Genomic DNA, 22,321 nt, shown 5'->3' with positions numbered 1-22,321 from the left:
CTCAAGTCTCAGCAGCAGTCGTGGTCTGTGCTTAGACAAATAAGCTCCAGGAGACCCAAATCCCCTGTTCATTGTGAAAACAGACAGTGCCAGAGTGAAACAAAATTAAATTGTTTCTCTTTCATGGCAGCTGAAGTGTAAAAACCATTCTATTCCGACCTTGTGGTCAGAATATCCTGACACCTCATAAATTATCGTAAGGGCTCAGGGCCTGGGAGACTGTGGAAGGCCAGCTACGCTGAGCCCTGCATTCTCCCTCTGGGCCTTTCTGATATGCAGGCACCAATGTCAGGATGTGGAGGAATGCAATTTCCCCAAAGTCAGGTTTTCTGAGTTAGGACAAGTGTTTTCCCCTCCTTTTATGTTTTTAGAGTTTGTATGGCCACAGGGCCTACTTTCAATGAATAATTTATTTAGAGGGGGGGAGAAGCACAGTGATAGCTCCCAAGTCTGATGGAAACTCTGAGGTGGTTTTGTCTTAGTAGAAAAAAGAGAAAGAGGAAGGAGGGAGAGAAGAGAGTGAGAGAGACATGAAAGATGAAGAGATAAAGAGAGGATATGAATAAAGAAGAAAAAGGAAGGCGGAAAGAGGGAATGTGGGTGAAAGAAAGAAATGGTCTCTCTCTTTAGATATGGCCTCCCCTCCCCTTCCCTGTCCCCCCTCCCCTCCCCCCACCCCAGCCCCATCTGGTTGCAAGGAAACAAAGGGCAGCATGGAACTCTTGCATTTCCCTGCCTCCTGGGTAGTTTCCTTTAGCGCCTACAGCCATCTGTGCCCTACACACAGTAGGTGCTCTGTAAATGTTTGCTGAGTGGAAAGATCCACAGATAGGTCCCCAGAGGGTGAAAACGATTCATCTGGGGAAACTCCAAGTATGTAGAGCAAAGTCATTTGGAGCAAACAATATTCCTGTAGCCCAAATCACCATAAGGTTTAAAGAATCTGGGTATTTGTGGGTGGGTCTGGATGTATTGTGTGTGGGAGCGCGGGTGGGTGGTCTGGAAGGGTGGGTAATAAGTGACAGGAGGGCCCTTGAAAGTAGAAAGGGCTCCATAACTACTGTAAAAATAAAACTGGGAACTGCATGCCCAGACCTCCAGCCATGCAGTGACCAAACCTGACCTTGGCAGAGATGAATAATATTGTGGAGATGGATTCAAGAATTATTAGTCAATGTTTTCAGTCCCTATGGGCTTTTTTTTTTTTTTTTAAAGAACTGCTGGGTGGGTTTTTGGCAAGGCAAATGGCTGCAACAGCCTGTAGGATTTCAGAGCCTTCTAAGCTCTTTCTAGACTGTGCTATATTGATTTTTTTTTTTTTTAATATCTGGTTCTTTTTCTTCTCTAATGGGATGTCTTTTCTGGTTCCCCCTCTGGACAAAGAATATGACTTCTCAGTTGCCTCTGCTTTTAATTCCTCCCTTTCTTGGAAATTATGGCCAAAGCATTCTTTACTGACAGGCAGACAGTTCTCTTTCTGATTCCTCTGGCCTGGAGAAGAAGAACAGAAGATCCCAGGGAGCTAATAGTTAAAAACCTGTTTATATCAGGCTTCAAAGTAGGTCACAGTATATTATTTTCTGCAGCTGTCCTCGTGCACAAATATTTACTCACTGGAATGTACACTGTGTGTGATGGTGAAGGGAGGAAAGGCCAAAGGAAGTATTTTTGGCCCTTTGGCTGGAGATAACCCACTGGGCAAATATCCCACAACTGTGAGTACCTGAGAAGTTTGAGTTGCTGATATACATATTCATACATATATCTGCTATCACACTATAGCAAACTCTCATATTTAATTTAGATGCTTTTATTAGAGAAATAGTAATTTGTGAGTGTTGGTAACAGATCCTTAAACTCTGCAGTTATTTTGGGTACCAGGTGGTAAGTCCTGGAAATAAAATTTCTTAGATGCTGGAGATTGCATGCTACAGGTTTAGACATCCAGGCGTATCATAAAACTAAATTTTTTTCTGTGAAAGTGCATTGATAACAACCTTGAATACTATATCCCTATTTCCTTTATGTATCTTTTTGGAGTTCACCTAATCATTCCCCAGCTAATCAGCCTAATTCTTGATTCCATATGACCATCTCACTCTTGTAATTGTTGTGCACATCTGTATGTATTTATGTTGATTTCACGTATTTTATTTCTCTCTCGTTAGGCCTTAATCTCCTTGAGGATAGGAATCAGTATAATCTTTATTCTGTTTCCCCTAACGCCTGGGATTGTTTTGTGAATCCTATGCGGAGTCAGTAATGAAGTACACATTCCGCTCTCTGAGGAGCGTTCTGATGCTAGATGGCTTGTTTTACTAACTTCTTCTTCCATCTCTTTACTAGTCAGTGCATATCAAGAAATACTGATATCAGCCATGGGATGACACAATTAGGAAAAAAAATACAATTTTAAAATTATTTGATACACTTCAAAGTCAAGAGTAAATTACCTATGCATTTTGCATGACTTTTTAGGTAGCAAGATGGCATTTAAATTGTAGGTATAAGTTTCTGACCACAGGTGATTATCCAACCTTTAGTAAAATACAAGCTTTCTGTCCAGTTGCTAAATATTTTCACATATGTTTCTCTTGAGCTGCTCTCTTTTGGAGCTTTCTATTGGGCCCTTCACCATTAACACCTCCTGAATTTTGAGTCAGGTCCCATAGTCAAGGGAACAGCACATGGACAATCAACTAAATAAATCTGCCCCGTTTCTGAACAAGGTTCTATGTTCTCTTGCACTGTTTTACCAAAACTACTGACTCTTAAAGTTCTAGTCTTCAGATAATGCAGCATCATCGCTCTAGCTTATTACTTCAGTCTCTTCCCAAGATGTTTTACTGGATTGCAGACTGATTGATGCTTCAGCTCCTTTTCTCCCATTGTAATATTTGGCTGTGTTGGTCCTAGACACAGTTGTGAAATGCATTTCTACAACTTTCTTCCTTTTCCCTCTGCTGTGTGGTCATATACTGTACACTGGATACTCAACATGCCTCCCTTGACATACTGCCAGCTATCTCTCCATGCTCTTCTGTACTAATACCAACCCATCCCAAGTTTAGCTCTCTCAAGAACCTCCCCTTATTCAGCTGTCTTCATAGAAAAAAAACTACTGAATAAATTTGGAAATTAAATGCACAGTGATATAATACTTTGGAAATATGCACTCCTCATTTTACCTCTTAGGATATAAGATCTTTATCCTAGTGCTTCAAATGCATTCATCCATCCATTAGCCTGGGGCGAGATTATAATTTGTGGCATAAGGAATTCAATGAGAAAGATAGGAATCAGCCAGCTTCTAACATACGAAATAGATTTTGAACAAAACAGTAGGCTGGAGGGCCAACCTGGCATTAAGAAAGTTTTCTCCAAATCCCTTCATTGCTCCCTTTTAGTAACAACTTAGCCTGGAGGGCTTATGCTCTGAGACTACTCCTCCAGCATAGAAAAGATAGGTCTTCTGCTATGATGTTTAGGCGGCTCCATGGCAGAGAAAGGTAAAATGAATGAGCAATCTAGGAAAAGTCAGCTTCTCTTTTGACTCCAGAGATTGTGAGAAGGAGAATAAGGGGAGAGAGAGAAAAGCAGTAAAGCAGTCAGACATCTCTCTCCTCCTTTACTGTTAGGTAAATTGAAGGGAACTGCAAGAAACAAGTTGGGACTGGGGAGGAGGCCACCTTCGTGGCTGCTTTAAACCAAGCTGGGTCAGAGTCACACAGACCTGATGATGCAGCAAGCTCAGGCAGAGAAAGGCTCTGAAGTGGACCTTTTCCTGAGCCATGCTTGGTCCCATGTGCATTGACAAATTTCAAAAAGAGCTGAGAATCTGGCTAAGAAATGGAGGGGGTGAAATGGTTTATATAGCAAGAGTTGCAAAGCAGACCTCTTAAACCAGGGCCTAATGATAGTCACAGCCAGACCTCAAAGGGGTCTTTAATACCAGTAAGAGTGGAGGTGAGGCAGAGTCAGCCAAGGATCACCTCTGAGCCCTGCCAAGCCCAAGCTAAGGCTGACTAGATGGCAAGTTACACTGACCACAGACCTCAGCTGTTGAATGCCAGCAGGGCAGGGAGCACCTGTGTTGACATGGATGGTATCCCAGAGACAGAAGGAGGGGGCATTGCTCCTGAGGACCCCCTGTTCTTCCCTTATGGACCCTGAGGTCCCACAAGTCCTCCTCCTCCGCTTCATTCATTCATATAGCACTGTCTGTATGCAGGGGGAAAGAGGCTTTCAAAGCTGTTACAGAAAGATGTAACAAAAAGATGTTAACTACTTCTAAAATAGATTGTTTAAATTTTTGGATCAAACTGAATTTTAAGTTTGAATGGATTCTGAGTATATTTTTATCACCTACATTTTGAAGAAAATCAGATTGTTTACCCATAAAATACTAACCCTTGTATTTCTCTGCTTTTCTCATTTGCAGTGAGTGAGTTAAATTTTGTGGCTCCCCTCACATAATGTCTGACAAGAGCTGCATAATTTACCTTTTCTGGGATATGAGTATTTTAATGGGTGATTCTAAGAGGCTTAACTTTATAAATTGAAGGACTTAATTTTTTTTAATGAGTTTTTTTAAAATTAATTAATTTGTTTTTTGGCTGTGTTGGGTCTTCATTGCTGCGCGCAGGCTTTCTCTAGTTGTGGCGAGCGGGGGCTACTCTTCATTGTGGTGCGCAGGCTTCTCATTGCGGTGGCTTCTCTTGTTGTGGAGCATGGGCTCTAGGCGCGTGGGCTTCAGTAGTTGTGGCACGTGGGCTCAGTAGTTGTGGCTCGTGGGATCTAGAGCGCAGGCTCAGGAGTTGTGGCTCACGGGCTTAGTTGCTCCGCGGCATGTGGGATCTTCCCAGACCAGGGCTCGAACCCGTGTCCCCTGAATTGGCAAGCAGATTCTCAACCACTGCACCACCAGGGAAGTCCAGGACTTAATTTTAATGTTTAGAACAGGCGTTGGCAAACAACAGCCTGAAGGCAAAATCCAGCCCAGTTTGTTTTTGTAAATAAAGTTTTATTGGAACACAGCCATGCTCATTTGTTTACACATTGTCTGTGGCTGCTTTTTCATTATGACAGCAGAGTTGAGTAGTAGCAACAGAGTGTGCATGGCCTGCAAAGCCAAAAATGTTTATTATCTGGCTTTTTACAAAACAGTTTGCTGACCCCTGGTGTAGAATAATATGGTTTTACTGAGCATCTTGTCCAGTTCCCTTTTTAGACAGATGAGGTCACTTGAGATCCTGAGAGGTTAAGTGACAAGTCCAAGATCACACCAAAAGTAAGAGGAGGGGTCAAGATAACAAACCATGAAATTTTAAATATGGTGAAATTCTAGTGGGGAAGTCTTTATAGATTTGGGTTCCTTTAAAGAGCTTTGTCTTATCTAATACCCCTGATACTGCATGATTATTAGAAACTAAACTTACTAATAAACCCTGAGGAAAATAAAAATAATCACCAGGGTGTTATAACAATGGAAAGACTCAATTCAGTCAATGTGCCCCTGACACACCTAAGACCTGAATTTTGGGACACTGATATGTTCTTATCACATATTACATAAGTGAGTCCCAAAGGAGAGTCCAATGTGTCATGTTGCATAGTTTAGTGGTTTGGAAGATAACCTTAAATGCTGGTTGCTGGAATCCCAAGTGAAATTCCAACTGGGAGGGGGTGTCTCTAACCCTGATCTGTTCTAAGAGGCTGTCAGAGAAACAAAGGCTACGTAACTCAATGCCACTTCCCAGTCTCTTAAAGAAACTGGGCCACTGAGGAACAGAACATAGAATGGTTGCCAAGTTGCAGCCTCTGTATTTCCTTCCTCAGAAGAATCTTCTCCAGCTGCTCTCTCATTTCATCTCCTAACCTCATGTTCACTTTTCACCTCCTGATCTTAAGAGCTGGCCCTGCCACTCCACTGAAATAGGAAGGGCTTTTCAGCCCTTACCTCATTTGACCTCTCTGAGACATCTGACATCTTTGCCCACACCCTTTTTAATAATGCTTTCTCCTCCCTTGGCTTATGCCCTGCCCATGTAATTCTCCTGACTTGTTGCTTCTCCTCAAGCTCATCCTTCATGTCCCCACCCTCAAATGTAGACCTCAGGGTCCTAATCTTTCTCCTTTTTAAAATCTCCTGGTATATACCCACCTGGGAAATCTCTTGTATGGTCATGGCTTCAACTGCTAGCTAACTGGAGTGGTGTCCCAAATCTGTTTCCAGCCAACTTCTCTCTTCTAAACTAGAACTCATGTCTATTTGTCCATAGAACATTTCCACTGGATTTCCCTCAGTCTGAGTTTCTCAAACTCAGAAAGTCCAATGCTGAAACCATGATCTTTCCCTAAACCTGGTAGCTCCCCTAATATTTTAAACATATCACGCATCTGCTCAAAACCCTTCAATGGCTCCTTGGAGCTACACGGAATAAGGTTCCTCAGTTCCATAAAGCCCTCCATGACCTGACTCCTACCAGCCTCCCCTCTTACTTGATCTCTACTCTCCACACCCTTGCTCTTCCTTGCTTTCTCCTTCCTGGATTATTTTTCTGTTCCTTCGCTCTAGTTGGAATCACTTCCCCTTGGTCAATTCAGTGAGCATCTACTCCACTTCCAAGATTCAATTCAAGTACTGCCTTCTCTACCAACATCCAACAAGACACTGGACTCTAGAAAAGGAAGGCAGGAATCCATACTTCCTTATCTCTGCACTTCTGTTGGCCCTGGAATTCATCACCCTGATGGAATAACTTTGTGGTGGTAACCTGCTCCTTGCTGGGCAAGACTTTAACTGGCTGCAGTTTGTTGTGGAGTTTTCCAGTTCCCCCACCCATCTGGGATTATCTTACTGGCCTCGTTGAATAGCTATGGGGCCAAGTGAGTGGTAATTCTTGGAGTAATTTAGTTAGAGTACTGTTAGTGAAAATTCTTTAGAGAAAAAGATGCAATAACTATAATTAGGATAATCTTGTTAGGGGCAGAGTATAGCACTTAATTCAGCATTTAGTACATTATAAAGAGGCAGCAAAATGGGAGAAAGAGCATGGACTCTGAAGTCACGGTGCCTGAGTCTGAAGTCTGGCTCAGCTATGAACTAGCTTTATGACTCTGGGCAAGTTTCGGAGCCTCTCAGTGCCTCAGGTTTTTCACCTGAAAAATGGAGATGGTAATAATAATACCTTCCGCATAGTATGGAGGTGAGAGGTGTGTTTATATATGTATGTATAGATGTGTGTATGTGTGTGTGTGTGTGTGTGTATTTACATATGTTACTTGGAATGCTGTTTGGTATTTAATGTGTTTCCTATTACTATTTTTAGCTTGTTAGATGACTAAGGGAAAAACCAAGGTTCAGTAGCTGTGAGAAAGATCATTTTCATCTAGAGGGTTAAGCAGCCTTCCTCTTTTACACCAGTAAATACAACCACCAAACTCTCAACTCTCCCATTAAACTGTATACTGGATAACAAGCTTATATGTCTTGTGTTTTTTAGGCTATTATACTAGGCAAGTAACTTTTGCTTACTCTTATATTAGGTAGCAGTAAAAAACAAGAAAAGAATGAACAGGCTTTTGAACATGCATTTTTAAAAATTTCATGTGCAAATACTCTAATGAACGTCTCTGTAAATAGTTAGAGCAAGCAACTATAGAAACTTCAAACACCAGGGAGCCCTGTTAATATGAACCACTGTGCACCTCAGTAGATGTGATCTCTATGGCATTTGATTATCACAACAACCAAATCCCTAGAGGTAGAATGTGCAGGTATTACTGTCCTCATTTTATGAATAAGAAAACAATCAAAAAGTAACACAAGTTCTATATTTTTTGATTCCCTATCAGAATGCACATTCTAGTATTTTTTTCTTATTTTTATATTTTATTTTATATGCATGGTATTAAACAAAATCAGGCTGTTTTGAACCACTTCACACCCCAGAGAATCTGTAGAGAGGCTCTGAAAGCCCTTTTGATAATGTTTTTCAGATTTGAGGAGTTCCTTATGATGATTCTTACTTATATCTTCATTGTTATTGATGCTGATCAAGGAACCTACTGGTACAAAAGAAACTAAGGAAGAGTCAAGGAGATGACAAGAAGTATAAAATAGTTTAACAAAGAAAAGACATCATATATTTGCCTGTTGTTCTGTAGTCAATGCTCTGTTGCATGATATTATTGCATCCATCTATTTCTCTCCATTTCTAGCACCACTAACTACCCTGTTCCATGCTAGCATGATTTCTTACCTGGATTGCTATAATATCCTCCTAACTGATATCCCCACAACCACTCAGTACTCTCCAAATCTGTTCTACAATTTGTTGCCAGAATCATCTTTTTAAAATACAAATTTGATCATGTCACTCCTTTCTGCTAAAATCCATTTATTGGACTTCCATTGGTCTTGAGATAAAACCAAAATTCTTTAACAAGGCTTATAAGACCCTGTATCGCCTGACCCACCTGCTCATGGTAGAGATTGCAAGTTGTTAATAACACCCATTTCTCTTCTCCTGTAACATAGATGGTTTACATTTCCCAGACTCCCTGACTGTTAGGGGTGACCATGTGACTGAACTTATCTAATGGAATGAGAGCAAAAATGATACTCTGCTATTTTCAGGCCTGGCCTAGAAAAACCTCCCATGATCCTACCAGGTGATTGGGATGCAAAACTTATGATGACCTTGAAAGCCACGTGTTGAAGATGATAGAGTAATAGATAGCATAATATCAGCATAGCATCAATCTCTGACAGTGGGTTCCCCAGGATCACTCAACACAACCCCTAACCTGGAATTGCAGGGACACCGTGGAAGAAGAGAGCATGGCAAGCATGAAGAACTGAAAGATCTAGTCAGTGATGCGGAGACGGGAGGCATGGACAGCATCGTGGGTAGGTGAGGCAGAAGATGCAATGTACTGGTTATAGTAGACTAGTCTGCAGCAACAGTTAGACCCAAACATATAATGGCTCAAGACAATAAATGTTTATTTCTCTCTCATAACATTTGAAGACAATTCCAGTGTAGGAGTATGAGTAAAGCACACGAGTACCTGTCATTTAAACCTCCTAATTAAATTCTGTTCATCCTTCAGATCTTAGCTAAGGCTATACTATTTCATGAAAGTCCTTTCTGAACTCAAGTCCTCCTATTATAGGTGTGTCTCTCCGCGTACTTTTCCTTCATAGATCTTGTGATGACTGTAACATTTTATTTGTTTTTTTGTGTGCTTATTTAATTAATTTATGTCCCTTTTGCTAGAGTGTCAGTTCTGTGAGTGTGAGGACAGTGTCTATTTTTGTTCATTCAGCATCTACATAGCGCCTTGACATAAGGACAATCGATAATTTTTGTTGAATAAATGAATCAGATTGTTAATTTGTATCATTAAGAAAAAATATTTTAAAGTACAATTTATAGCTGCAAGTTATGGTGCAAATTTTTTTTTCTCAACATTAAATGTTGTTTTGCCACTTTGTTTTTAAGGGTTTTTAATAATTGCTGACATACTTTAAGATCATAATCTCAAGAGAACACAGGGCTTGATTTATAACTCTTGATGTACCAGCCCTCCAGCCAGCTGCCCTGGTTTAGCTTATTTGCCTTAAGCATTTTTACTTTCCCTGATAGTTAGTAACCAGATACAATTTCGGATTGTTTTTTAACCGAAGAACCTTCTGGTTGGGGAAAAAAAAAAACGCTAGAGAATTAAATATATAAGGAATCAGTTATATTCTGGATATAACTTTGTATGGTGAAGAAAAAAAGAGCGTGGGCTTAAAGTAGATCTGAGGACTTGATTTCTAGTTTAGGGTGACCAGATATGTAAGTATGTTCCATGCCATATTTGGGATGTACTTTTTTTAAAACAATTATTTCTTGTTTATCTGAATTTAAAATTTTGTTGGGTATCCTATTTTTATTTGCTAAATCTGGCAGCCTATTTCTAGTTCTGCCACTTACCAGACTCTGCTCCTTAGATAGGAATTTTACCTTGAGAGAATTAAAGGAGGTATAACATTTGAAATTCTTAGTATAGTGTCAGGCATTATGTGCTGACACTTAGCACTCAAAAATATTTATTCTCATTATTACTTTTTTTTGTTTTTAAAAAATTTTATTTATTTATTTATATTCTCCTTATTTATATATGTAATTATAAAAGGTACTATTTACTGCAATAAGATTCCATTAGTTATAATAATGAGCTACAATTTATTGTATGTCCTACTATCTCTAAGGTATTGTTCTAAGCCCTTCACGTGTATTATTCCATTCATTTCTTCCAATGAAACTTGAAAAGTTATTACATTATTTCCACTTTACAAATGAGATGCAGAGAGTTTGGATCACTGCCCTGGGTGATAGCGTTCAGTAGTGGTAGAGACTGCCTCAGATCCAGGTGATTTCAGGGCCTGCCTTCTCCACCACCATACAGCAATTCCCACATGTTACTAATGAGGCTGGGCCCGTTTATGGATGAGCATTCTTTCATATTTCACAGAACTGCTTTCCCTTAGCCCCTCTACCCCTGGGGAATTGATTTTTCTGCCCACCTGGTAAAATCAACCATTCATTTTGCACCAAGGGCTGATTTTATAGAAATCTAAATACACTTTACTAGATTTACCTGTTAACACTAAAAGAAAAAAGTTCCCTGTTTGTCTTTTTGTTGGGTCAAGCCTTTGGTTTTATAGGCTTGTTTGAGTAAGTAATTATTCTGGTTATGCCAAGGCCTCCTTTATTGAGCCATAAATGCATCCTGAACCACTCAGAATAACAAGCAGACCCTTCCCTTTGAGCCTAGTAGGCAAACACTGTTTAGCTAGACAGGAGTTGGCTTGCCTGCCCCTGCAGGTTTCTCTCTCTCTGGAAACCTCCTATGAAACCATGTGAAGGGGGGAAAGAGGATCAGATAATTGGGATCTTTAAGATGGTTATTATGAAAAATGTTCTGGAACCAATTCAAATACCAATCAGAAACCACATTGTTCAACTAAATCACTTTCAGATGCCACATAAGATACAAAATACAATTATTTCCAGTTTAAAAATATAATGTTCCTTTAAAAAAACACAGTATTTTATTTTATTATTTAAAAAAAAAAAAAAAAAACCTGCTTTGGCTGGAATTCAGGGCCGTCACAGATGATGTACAGACAGGCTTTGTACAGGTCCCTTTGGATCCGGGGCCTATAGACCTCACTGTAATGTATTTAAAAGTTCCTTAAAATGGATGTGACGGCTGTTTTCTTTGTGTATTACAGAAATATACAGAGTTCAGAGGCTCCGTGGCTACACTTTGGGCATGTATGTCATTAGAGGAATGAAAAAAAGATGATGGCCAAATGCTGTATTAAAATCCCATTAGAAACGCTGGGAGGAATTTATGGCCCCAATCTCTTTTATCTGACAGGCGTCAGTTTGGTGAAACAGTTTTCCTTCTTGCCATTTTCTTTTTTTTCCTTTCTTTCCTGTCTTCTTTCCTCTCTGTCTTTTCTTTTCCCTCTTTCTTTTCTTCTCCTCCCTCCCTCCCTCTCTCTTTCTCTCTCTCCCTCCCTCCTTCCCTTCCTTCCTTTTTCTTTCTCTCTTTCTTGCTTTCCCTTCCCCTTCCCTTCTCTTCCTTTTTTATTTCTTGCAGTTCTCGACTTGGCCACAGAATGTCTGGATGTCGTCTTGACCACCAGAAAGGCAAATATTATCAGGTTTCTGTCAATATTTGCTCTTCTTTACTGTCTCCCACATCAGGCAGCATTGAGGGGGAAGGTCATTCCTCCTCTTCCCAGATAGACTTTCCTCTCTAGCTGAGGATTCATTACATCCATGAATGTTTATCTGAGCCGTCATCACGGTGACGAGGAGCAAGGAGGTTAACACACCATGTGACCTCAGGAATGATTTCTGTTACAGCAGCTCCCATATGAACCATCAGACTTTGAGCATGAATTTTAATGGACTCAGAACCGCTTCTCCAGCCTTGGGTCCAGAGGTCACTGGCTTTCAGAGTAAATCTTCCATAAATTGTCAAGAGAGGTGTGGATTTTTGTCCCTCTTCAGATCTGTAGGGCATGCATCACCCTCTGTGGAACAGGAGGGAAATACCAAATCATTACTCCATTGAGTATAGGGTTACTTATGGAGTAACACAGAAAATTCAGCCCACAACGAGCAGCTACAGGGTCTAACAGTAGGAGAAGTAGAAACTGGGAATTCTGGTTCTGGTCCTGTCTTGCCACTTACAAGCTGTGTGACTGTCAGCAAGTTGTTCTCTCTCTAGGTTCAGTTCACTTATCTGAAAACAGAGGGCTGCCTCTGAAACTCTCTGTTTCTGTGAATCCAACTCACCAAGAGTCAGACAGGGGAGATAAATATTGCTATGAGATGTTTTAACCAGTGATACACAGTAGCCACTGTAGTTTTTTTTTCCCCTAAGTAGTAGTGAGAGAAGGATAAATAATTCCATACTTGAGAGAACTCAAAGTCACTGATCATACATTAGTTCATGCTCGTCTCTTTCTACCAGCCTAAAAGCCACCTGAGGACAAGGATGGTGCCACCCACCTCTGTATCTTCACCTCTGTGCCTGTTTGTTGAGTGTGGGAACAAAGGTGTAAAAGTTAGGTAGTACTCACGGTGAGGAAAGTGAAGGAGGAGGAGAAATCCAACAGATAGGTAGAAAACTTAGAGCACACTGTCACAGAAATTAAGGCAGGGGAGCATCTGAGGAACAGCATGTGGAGACCACTGTTGAATGCTGCAGGTGGGCGAAGAGAGAGACCAAACAAAAGGCCCTTCAGCTGGGGGATATCAGTCTCTGGAGAGGAGAAGAGTTGCTCTATTGTACCTCAACTTGCAACTTTCATCTAAGGAAGTTAAAGCTCTTCACCTGTCTAGGATCTCAGGAAAATAGGAAGACAGCACTGTCATTGAAGGTTGAATAAACTGAATTTTGAAGAAATTGATCTTTCACTAAAGGCTACACAACAATAGAAGTGTCAAGTCTATATCTCTGACCTTTTAGATCTCACGCCCTCTAGACAACATTGTATACTTTACTTTCTATTATCATGGGATGGACTAGTTAGTGGAAAGGGGCAGAATGGCCTAGAAGCTGGCAGAGTATACTTCGAGGCCCAGAAGATCATTATACATGCCACCACAGGCTTACTTCTCACTACATTCTTGGATCAAATGGAAGGAAGAATTTGAACTACTTAATAGTAAAGAATTCCTTGCAAAAATAGCAGAAGATAAGAATCAGTAGTAGGCAAGAAATGGGAAATGTGAACATTTTACAACGATTATGTTCAGATGACTGTCTCAGCAGAAAATTCTGTATCTGCAAGGACTGGCTTAAGTAAAACTATGACGATAAGATTTAATACTAACTTTATATTATAGACCCATCTCCAAAACAGAGACAGAATATGGTCAGGGGCAGTACCATTTAGATAATTTAATGTTAGTTTTAAGTAATGTTAAAATGCATTTTGAGAAAAAAATTGGAAATACCCAAAGAGTAAAGAAATCATGAGCCAGAAAGGGTATGGACTTTTGCAGGAAAATTATGCCAAGGATATTATATTACTTTTTTGAGAATAAATTTATAATATTAGTGAGAAAGGAAAAGTGGATGCTATTTATTAGCGTTTTTACAGACTATTTGATTCAGAAATAGCAAAATTATATTTTTAATTTATTTTGAAACTTTGTTTCAGTTGGCATACATTATATTCCAAAGGCTGCTTGTAGAAGAACCAAGAAAAGAAAAAGTCAAGGTGTTGGAGTTTGGAAAGCAATATGGTTTATATCTCTTTCTTGTAAATATTTTTATTGCTTCTCTGAAAGAAAAAGAAAATGGAACATTAATGAAATTGGCACTTAAACCCTTAGTTTGAGAGTGTAGTGAACATTAAAAAATGACATAATTAAGACAAAATTATTTCTCTCCTTTCTCTGGGTTCTGTGAAAAGTCAGAGGAAAAAAAATTATTCATTCATTTATTTAATTATTTTGTAATTAAAATATTTACATTTTATAAAATATTAATATTTATTTTGTTTATTAAACATTTATTTCTCCATGATCACATTGATCCCATAATAAATACAGCAGGGACACATACAAAATTACCATTTATTTAAATTTAAGTTTTCTGTACCTTGATTTCCTTATCTGTAAAATGGAGATTATAACAGCTAATTCTGAGGGGAACTGTGAGAATTAAATGTGATAATTTGCGTAAAACAGCAGAATGTTTGACATAACATATGGTAATGATATCACAACAAACATTATCAATCACTTACTCTGTACTAGATACTCTGTTAAGTTTTTATATATGCTAACACATTTGATATTCACAACAGCCTTATGGTGGGTATAGACATTGTAATCCCATTTTGTGGAAGAAGAAACTGTAGTTTAATGAGTCTAAGTAACTTTCCTGAGCTTATAAGTAGTATAGCTGAGATTCAGACCCAGACAGTCTGACTCTATTGCTCATACCTGGCAGCTATTATGGTTATTACTACAACTACTAGACTGAGCTGAAATTGCAGCAATAGGAATTTAAATATAGACATGAAGTTCTTGACTATAAAGATTATGAAAAACTTGAATGGGAAATTTTGAAGTATAAAAATCCCTAGAGATTCTTAAGTGTATCTCAGCTGTCAGCTGAGGTCCTACTATCCCTTGGAGACTTAGATCAGCTTGGTTTAAAATTCCAGTTTGGTACCTGTGCAAGTTCAGAGCCATCTCTACAATTTCTGGGAATTCTTACTGGCTTTCTCTCTCATCGTTTTCTCTGCCTTGCTTTGGATTCATCCTGCATCATCCAAACACAGAGTCCACTTTCTCAAAATATGTCCTTAGTTTAGTGGTTTTACTGAAGATCTGAGAGATTATGGGAGAAGTCACATCACATACAATATTATCAATTTCCTGGTCTCACCTCCAGTCCTCCTCATTTCACACAAGAGCAAACATGCTTGGCAAGCATGTCATTTCCAACCATCTAGTAAATGGTGGAGCCAGAACTCCAGATAAGATCCTGTTGGCAGATAAGCTGATCAAGCCAGTGCAAGTGAGGAGAGAAACCTCCTCTTTATTCATCTAGCTATTCCTCTTAAGCCCTGCATTTTCTTTCTACCAATAAAAGAAAAATAAAATAGACATTGTCAAAGCTAGTGGAAACCATTTCTGATTTTATTGATTTTGGGTCCTCTCTTTTTTCCTTGATGAGTCTGGCTAAAGGTTTATCAGTTTTGTTTATCTTTTCAAAGAACCAGCTTTTAGTTTCATTAATCTTTTCTATTGTTTTTTGGTCTCTATTTCATTTATTTCTGCTCTGATCTTTATGATTTCTTTCACTCTATTAACTTTGGGTTTTGTTTGTTGTTCTTTTTCTAATTCCTTTAGATGTAAAGTTAGGTTGTTTGAGATTTTTTCCTTGTTTTTTGAGGTAGGCTTGTATTGCTATAAGTTTCCCTCTTAGAACTGCTTTTGCTGCATCCCATAGATTTTGGATTATTGTGTTTTCATTTTCATTTGTCTCCAGGTATTTTTTTATTTCTTTGATTTCTTCAGTGATCCATTGGTTGTTTAGTAGCATATTGTTTAGCCTCCACATGTTTGCATTTTTTTTCTTGTAGTTGATTTTTAGTCTGCTAATGTGATCAGGAAAGATGCTTGATATGATTTTGATTTTCTTAAATTTACTAAAACTCATTTTGTGGACTAGCATGTGATCTATCCTGGAGAATGCTCCATGTGCACTTGATAAAAATGTATTCTGTTGCTTTTTAATGGAATGTTTTATATATATATATATATATATTTTTTTTTTTTTTTGGTCTAGGGTGTCATTTAAGGCCAGTGTTTCCTTATTGTTCTCTCTGGATGATCTATCTGTTCATGTAAACGGGGTGTTATAAAGTCCCCTGCATTATTGTGTTACTGTCAATTTCTCCCTTTATGTCTGTTAGTATTTGCTTTATGTATTTAGTGTTCCTATGTTGGGTGCATATATATTTACATTGTTAAATCTTCTTGGATTGATTCCCTAATCATTATGTAATTTTAAAAATTTCTTTAATTTTGTATCTATATGAGATGATGGATGGTCACTAACTTACCATGATAATCCCTTCATAATGTATGTAAGTCAAATTATTATGCTGCATACCTTAAACTTATACAGTATTGTATGTCAATTATGTCTCATTAAAACTGGAAGAAAAAAAAGCTAAATTCCTCTTGAAAATGCAAAAGACCAAAAACTGAAAACAATAAGGTTACATTAAAGTTAGAAATGTTTCTAAAATGTTACAGCAAAAAGATCCTTTGCTGTCTGACTTCTGGTTGGGTTGAGCCAGTGGGAAGCCCTGGCAGAAGCTTGGAAAAAGGGAGGAAAATGAGGTCAGAGCTCTCTCCCTCTTGGGTCATCTGAAGCTGGCTCTGTTGCTCAACCAAAGGTCACTGCTTTTCTGTGACAGCCTGCTAGTATCCAAACCCTCTCCTCATCCTTTGAGGCCTAGAGGTAGTAACAGCTCTGCTGTCCTAACTACAGGTTACTGCAGTACACAGTGCAATTCCCTATATTCCATCTATACCATGTGTTATGGGTTGTATCATGTCCCCTAAAAAGATGTTGAAGTCCTAACTTCCAGTGCCTATGAATGTGACCTTATTTGGAAATAGATTCTTTGCAAATGGTCAAGTTAACATGAGGTCATTAATGTGGGCCCTAGTTCAATATGACTGTGTTCTTAGAAAAAGACACAGAGACATGCACACAGGGAGAACATCATGTGAAATGAAGGTAGAGATCAGAGTGATGCATCTACAAGCCAAGGGATGCCAAAGAGTGCCAGCAAACCACCAGAAGCTAGGAGCTAGGCATGGAATAAAGTCTTCCTCACGGGCCTCAGAAGGAACCAACCCTGTCAACAGGGCTTGATCTTGGGATTCTGGCCTCCAGAACGATGCGGTAATAAATTTCTTCTGTTTTAGCTACCTAGTTTGCTGTACAGCAGCACTACAAAACTATTAAATCATTTAAATAGTCCCTTAAAAATTCCCAGAGTTTTCTTCTTTCAGCCACGTGGTGTGGCTTGCGGGATTTTAGTTCCCTGACCAGGAATTGAATCTGGGCCCTGGCAGTGAAAGCGCCGAGTCCTAACCCCTGGACCACCAGGGAATTCCCCAGAGTTTTCTTAATTTGATTATACCAACTGATACTTATTGGGACCCTGACTGATATAAATGGTATTATATAAGGAAATAAATCACTGGAATAATGTCTAGCTTATAGAAGAACTTGATGAGGTATCGCCAGTTAAGAGCTAGTTGTGGGCTGTGTTTGAAAATCTCTCATGTAAAATAGTACAAAGCATCAGATTGGAAGCCAACATTTGTATGACACATTTGTAGAGTTTGCTAATTGCTAAATACTGTGTCCCTTTTCAGCTATCCAATGATTAATTCCCATCTCCAAACGTCCATTAGCTCTTGAGGACATTTAGTGGGAACACAATATCTGTGACATGTTAAGAAGAAAAATAAAACAGGGTAATGGGACAAAGAGTTATGGGGTAGGGGCTCTCAGATAGGGGTGATATTTGAACAGAGATCTTTCAATGGAGTAAAGGAGTGAGACCTTTGGAAATCTAGGGGCCAGTGTCCTGGGCAGAGAGAGCAGCCCATTCAAAGGCTCTGAGACTGGAGTGTGCTTTGTGTGTCAGAAACAGAGTGGAAGCCAGCATGGCTGGAGCAGATGGAGGCAGCAACAGGTAAAAGATAAGAGAAATAACCCTCATCTCCCTTTTTTTTTTTAAATTAATTTATGTATTTTTGGCTGCATTGGGTCTTTGTTGTTGTGCACGGGCTTTTCTCTAGTTGCGGTGAGCAGTGGCTACTCTTTGTTGTGGTGCACGGGCTTCTCATTGCGGTGGCTTCTCTCATTGCAGAGCACGGGCTCTAGGCGCACGGGCTTCAGTAGTTGTGGCATGCAGGATCAGTAGTTGTGGCTCGAGGGCTCTAGAGCGCAGGCTCAGTAGTTGTGGCACACGGGCTTAGTTGCTCCACGGCATGTGGGAGCTTTCCGGACCAGGGATCAAACCCGTGTCCCCTGCATTGGCAGGCGGATTCTTAACCACTGCGCCACCAGGGAGGCTCCTCGTTTCCTTTTCTATCCAATTAAAATATTTTAACTTTCTCTACTCATCTGTTGTGAGCATTTAAAGTTTGAGCACAGTGTTTGCAAAGTAATTAACAGAATGTTTCTCACATAATAAGTACTGATGGTAGCAATGTGGGGTGGAGGTCACAAACACCATGTTTTTCTCCAGATTCCTTCTCCATCCTTTCAACACCCCCAGCAAAAATTCATATTATTCAAAAAGACTAAGAAATATTTTATTTTTAAATGACAGCCTAATATCTAATCAAGTGAATTTTCTTGACTTTGGTAGAGATGATTTTCTTCAGCCCCAAATTAGTTTCTAGACCTCCCTGTTTATTCCATTTTGATTGGTGTGACCATGCATCCTTTCCCCGACCTTCCATTATTTCTCTGGAGCCATGTTTTGGCTCTGGGAGTCCCAACCACTATAACATAAAGAACTCTTACAGATTTTTAAGGAAGTTTTTCACTTACAGAAAGTAATAAAAGTATTAATTTCCTTTTCAGATTATTTAAATGGATCATAAAATAGCCTAATTTACTGAGCTTACCTTTCCTTGTGTCTCAAACAATCAAAAGAGGGTGTATGGTCTGGGGTACTAAAGCATTTATGCTCACTGGTGCCTGAAAGGTTTAATGCCTCTTCCTGGAGTAATTAATTTAAAGTAGGGCAAGACTGGACCAACATTATTATTTCATTTTAAGTGCATCTGGAAATTCAGAGAGTGAGCTTTTGTTTAGCTCTGTTGAAGAAAACGAAATACATGTTCATAATGTTTACCTATTATTAGAGCAATTCTACGATTGTTCCTCACAATCAGGAGGCAAAGCTCATGATGTCACTTTGAACAGGAGCCAAGAGGCAGCAGAATCATTTGTGTTCTATTGATGAGGCATGGACTTAGGGAGCCGAGCAAATGGGGTTTAGTGAAGCAGGGAGCTTCTACAATGTGAGGAATTAAGCAAAAATTGAGGATGTATTTAGAAAGAGAAAAGAAATCCCCCAAATAACTTTTAAAGATGTTCAATATTACAAACATCACAAAATCGAGTAACAGAACATAATATTTTTTAATAATTGACTGCCTGACATACCACTTTGCTTTCTTCCTACATTTTTGACTGCATACTCTTTGATGGCCTTTTCATATTAAAATGACTTTGTAATATTTTCTACAGAAAGAAGAGAAAAATATCTCAGTCTCTCTTTTAGCTTAGTTGACTGGAATTTGTTTTTTATTATTCCTGGTTTAGATGAATACAATTGTGGCTTAATACACAGTCATACTCACTGTTTTTACTACTGCTTCCAGTTTGTGATCTGGAATCACAGGAATTCTGATCATTCTAGTATTTTGTTTCTCACAGTTCCCATCAAAAAATAATGTATGATGTGTCTATAACTGTACATGCTGCATTACATTCCTGCCAGGAAAGAATGCCCATGTTGACCAGACATCTATGAAAAACAAATCATTGAGGAGAAGCTAACAGGTTTATACAACTGGTGATTGGAACAGTGCTCTTCAGACTGGCTTCTAGCTTCTTACATTTCGCATTTCCTTTCTCTTCCATTCTTCACGTACTCCCAACAACTCCTGACCTAATTATCTCCCAAAGCCCTCACCTCCAAATATGGTTACATTGAGGAATCAGATTTCACATATGAATGCGGGGAACACAAACATTCAGTCCATAGCAGATAGGTAGGCAGTGTAGGAGAAAAGTAAACACAGACACACACACACACGAATAACATGTGCATCCCATCAGCTCCCATATCTTTGTACTGTCATAGCTGGGTCTAAGTCTCTTCCTTCCATGAGTATCCTTTCCACCACTTTCTGTATTTTTTTCTTACTCAAGTCTGTATCTGATGTATATATTAACCTGATTTCATTTAGATAGGATGTTAGTACCCTGCTGCTAGGCACAGTGTTTTGTTGGCTACTGGCATTTGGTTGAACATAAGGGAAGCACAAGGTTGTTTTTTTAATTTTTTTTATCTTTATTGGAGTATAACTGCTTTACAATGTTGTGTTAGTTTCTGCCGCACAACAAAGTGAATCAGCTATATGTATACATATATCCCCATATCCCCCCCTTCTTGAGCCTCCCTCCCACCCTCCCTATCCCACCCCTCTAGGTCGTCACAGAACACAGAGCTGATCTCCCTGTGCTATGTAACAGCTTCCCACAAGCCATCCATTGTATATTTGGTAGTGTATATATGTCAATACGACTCTCTCACCTTGTCCCAGCTTCCCCTTCCGCCCTGTGTCCTCAAGCCCATTCTCTACGCCTGTGTCTTTATTCCTGCCCTGCCACTAGGTTCATCAGTACAGTTTTTATAGATTCCATATATGTGCGTTAGCATACGGTATTTGTTTTTCTCTTTCTGACTTACTTCACTCTCTATGACAGACTCTAGGTCCATCCACCTCACTACAAATAACTCAGTTTCGTTCCTTTTTATGGCTGAGTAATATTCCATTGTATATATGTGCCACATCTTCTTTATCCATTCATCTGTCGATAGACGCTTAGGTTGGGAAGCACAAGGTTAATTCAGTCACTTGGAATTACTAGAAGCTCTTCTGATGTAGTGTAACCTACGGAATCCATTTATATTTTCTTGCCATTTCAGAAATTAAGATCCACTTAGAACAGAAGGAAAAGAGGCTACTTTGAATTTTTTTTTTTTTTAGTGGGAGCCTTCAGGTGGAAGGAGGAAAGACAGGACATATTTCCTATAAGAACAAAAAAAATGCCACATAGTGTTTCCCATACCTGTCTGATTTCTTTCCATTAGGAATATGTTTCACAAGGGAGAGCATGTTCTCCTGATCGGGGACCTTCTTTGTTTTTCTCTCATGCCCCTTAAGATAATTTTGAGAGATTATGGTTCCCCCTTGCACATTTAAAAGTTCATAACTAAAATGTTTAATTGTAAATGTATACAGTTTCAAAGGATATAATTTCTGGCACATTAAATTGAAATTTTAAAGTGAAACTGTTACCTCACTTTTAAATGTATCTATAGCAATGTTACGCCACCATCATCTATTTTTAAAGGCATGAAAATTCCTTCTTTAACAATTAGACATTTTTCATTATTCTCTTTCCTCCTGGAAATTGTATCTCCATTCCACCTCCTCCTCAAAATTGTATACCAGTTTAATCTATTTTTCTGTTTAAGTATATTTTATTGATTACTCTTTCATATGCTTGTGCAACAAAAATAAAAGAATTTCCATTCTGTTTTTTTAATAATCTCTAGTCAAGAACTTCATGTCTAAGTTTAAATTCCTTTTGTTACAATTTTAGTTCTGCCTAGAAGTTGCAAAAAAGAAGATAAATTTTCTGTAAACTTAGAGTTCTAAGAGCTAAAATTTTCTCCTGTATTATTACAGTTATTTTTCATATGCAAATGATCAAAAACAACATACATAAATTATAATTTTTTAAATTATTGCATATCAAAAATAAAATTGTAGTGGGAATGCATTTCATAGTGTGATAGGTGGTGGAGGTTTATGATGTTTCAATCAAATGAGATAACACAAATATTTACAATTGTTCGTTTGACACCCAAGAGATTACATCTTAGGACCATGCAGTACACCAACAGGAATGGGTGACAGGTGTACCTTTCTATTGTCAAGTGGGAGACAAGCTATGGGCAAAGGAAGGGCTACAGATATTTCACTGACATCTACCTAGGCAAATTAGTTTTAGGGAAAGAGTCGATATGGAAGTTGAGTATCTGGAAATTGATTTCCTTAAAACTGTGTTTGCATGTCTTCTGAAAAGCTACATGTACTCCAAAGAGTAAGTATACCTGTTTGAAAAAGCTATTCTATATAGTTCTTAAAATAGTCCACGAATGTTTTCCCCCCTCAGGAGTAAGAGATAAGAGTGCAGTAAGAGGTGCAAGTGGGGACAATTGCAGACACCTCGTTGAGACCTTTGTAGTGGGAAGGAACACAGTGGGAGAGCCTTTTTTTTAGATAAGTTTTAATCTTTAGGAATTCTGATCCAATTATATTTTGATTAGAACAAGAACTTCATTTGATTTCTGTTGCCAAATATTTCCTGCTTTTTAAAAAGT

The 22,321-nt window shown here is 38.9% G+C and overlaps 1 long non-coding RNA gene across 5 annotated transcripts in view; it reads left to right on the top strand.

Moving 5' to 3' along the window:
- The window catches only part of LOC309649476, a 201,724-nt gene that overhangs the window by 94,775 nt on the left and 84,628 nt on the right, over nucleotides 1-22,321 (top strand). The window lies entirely within an intron of this gene.

This window comes from Balaenoptera physalus, assembly GCF_965194825.1.
Source record: "Balaenoptera physalus genome assembly, chromosome: 1".
NCBI lineage: Eukaryota > Metazoa > Chordata > Mammalia > Artiodactyla > Balaenopteridae > Balaenoptera > Balaenoptera physalus.
The sequence above is the reverse complement of the archived record's forward strand: the minus strand, read 5'-3'. Positions and strand labels throughout refer to the sequence as shown.